Raw genomic sequence first — 2,719 nt, 5'->3', positions numbered from 1 at the left:
GTTCTCATGTGTATCTTCACACTACTTAGATAGGAGAAGGAAGCATCACACAGTTCACACTTATATGGTTTCTCTCCTGTGTGACTTCTCATGTGTACCTTCGCACTACTCAGACAGGATAAGGCAGCATCACACAGTTCGCACTCATATGGATTTTCCCCGGAATTAATTCTCACGTACTCCATCGTGCTTCAGGGAAACCTGCCACGTACTGGTCACACACACTTCAGGTGTCTATACTCTGTCTGCCGCTCAAGTTACGACCACGTGTTTTGTTTCGTGGACTGCTTCGTCACACTTGTTGAATTAACATCTTATATAGGCTCTTCTGCAAATTAGTAAAGAGAATACGAATAAATTTATTGAACGCCGCGTATTGGTGTAAAACAAAAACGCACCCTGTTCATGTTTGCAATTCAACTGTTTATACTAAATATAGAATTATTATCATCTAAACATCACGCTCCATTTTACGACTGTAAGCTCTTGCACATAATGTATCACGAAAATAAATATACTGAATTATTATAAGAAACATCGATCCGCTTACCAAATAAAGTCACTGATCGTCCCAATAGTGTTCTCGTATCAGCATTGAAGTTACAAACGTCAGTGGCGTGGTTATATAGCTGCGGTTATGAAAACCGGTCTGATATCCTGACAGCCAAGGTAACCGGTTTGAAACCAGGACACACGCTTGTCGATCGCTTCCCCAAATTAATTACAACAGCAGCGGCACACTACGCCCACAATCATTGCTGTAAAACTCGTCTCTCGCGGGCTTGGTACTTAAGTGGCATCCTTACTGTGCAGGGATGCTGACTGTTATTTCTATCAAAACAGAACTAACCAGCCTTGTAAACAATCACTAACAACAAATCACCGTATACATAATGTTCTTACGCACACCAAGCAATCCCGCATCTCTGACTTCTTGAACTCTAAAGACCTGACAGCACCATGAAACCCTTTCTAATGCATCTAATTTTATGTATATTAAACAATGCTTGGCGACACCTATACAAACCATATTTTTAAGCGTTTTTTTAAGCTTTTTTTAAGAGAGTGTTTTTAAGCTATCTCATGGCCGATTAAGAGATGGGTATTATGATGGGGATATCGTAGCTCACTCTTAACAACTCGCTCGGCTGTTGGTACGCCACCTAGTCTTTCATATGACTTAAAATTAGTTCATACATCAAAGCGTTACATTTTCATTGTATAATATGCTCTTTTAAACCCATCGCTTGCACAGTGTTGTTATACACTGTAGATTCCGTTAACAGTAAGTTACTATGTAGATTTTGTTTGCGTATGTGTGTGCGTGTATGCGTACGTGTATACATGTGTGCGTGTGCGTGCGTGCGTGCGTGCCCTCCCGGACTAACGGCTGGCTCGTACCGCAGAGGAAAAAAACACAACAAAACGGAACCTGTTCATCCGAACCTCAACTCAAGCTCTTCAGAAATTATATACGATAATATAATAATCATATATCGACGAGTACAGCCCACAGAACCAACGGGGAAAACTCGCATCACAATCTCTAACAGCGTCTGTTTACGCGCCGCTACACGTCACTGCCACATCGCCATGACGTCATCATCTCTTTGCGTGAGATTGCTAATGATACATAATAATCAATCTTCACGGGAAACAAAGCTAGTATACACAACAGCGGCAACAACAACAATAATAATAACGTGACAATCCTGCAGCAACCTTACAAGAAACCTCCCGCCCCCAAAAAATTTTTATACCGTAAAATCATAAAACGAACCGATTCCAGACACTCGTCTAGTTTATTCTGTGCATCCTCCCTCTCTAACACACGCGCGTGCATTTATATATATTTATATATAGTCTATTCAGTCTACAATTATTTTTATGTATGTATATATACGACTATAAATATGCCATCTGCTAAACATACTTACACGGGACGCACAACACACGAGAGAGAGGGTGAGAGAGGGAGGACAGAGGGAGTGATAGCTGCTGCTGCTGCTGCTGCTGCTACTACTACTACTACTACTACTACTGCTGCTGTTGCTGCTGTTGCTGCTTCTGCTTCTGCTGCTGCTGCTGTAGTTGCTGCTGCTGTTGTTGCTGCTGCTGCTGCTGTTGCTGCTGCTACTGCGCCCTCACCTCACCTGGCACTGACTGAGAAGTTGGCGGCGGCAGCAGCAGCAACAACAACAACAACGGAGCCCCCTACCTAACTCCCTCCCTCTTTCCCTCTCTCCCTCCCTCCCTCACGAGGGTGCGATCGCGTGAACAGCTCATATCTATTTACAAGTGCATACACGCCTCTTCTCACTTCTTCCTTCCTTCCTTTCTCCTTTCTTCCGTCCTGTCCTTCCTCTCATCTCTTCTTCCTCACCCTTCTTCTTTTCTTCCTCTCTTCTTCCTCACTCTTCATCTCTTCTTCCTCACCCTTCCTCTCTTCTTCTTCGTCCTTCCTATCTTCTTCCTCTCTTCTTCATCACCCTTCCTTTCTTCTTCCTCACCCTTCCTCTCGTTTTCGTCACCTTTCCTCTTTTCTTCCTCACCCTTCCTCTCTTCTTCCTCGCCCTTCATCTCTTCTTCTTCTCTTCTTTCTCACCCTTCCTCTCTTCTTCCTCACCCTTCCTCTCTTCTTCCTCACCCTTCCTCTCTTCTTCCTCACCCTTCCTCTTGTCTTCCTCACCCTTCCTCACCCTTCCTCACCCTTCCTCTC

Source organism: Priapulus caudatus, unplaced genomic scaffold, assembly GCF_000485595.1.
Source record: "Priapulus caudatus unplaced genomic scaffold, Priapulus_caudatus-5.0.1 Scaffold569, whole genome shotgun sequence".
In the NCBI taxonomy this organism is placed as follows: Eukaryota; Metazoa; Priapulida; class Priapulimorpha; order Priapulimorphida; family Priapulidae; genus Priapulus; species Priapulus caudatus.
This window is presented reverse-complemented; position numbering follows the sequence as displayed.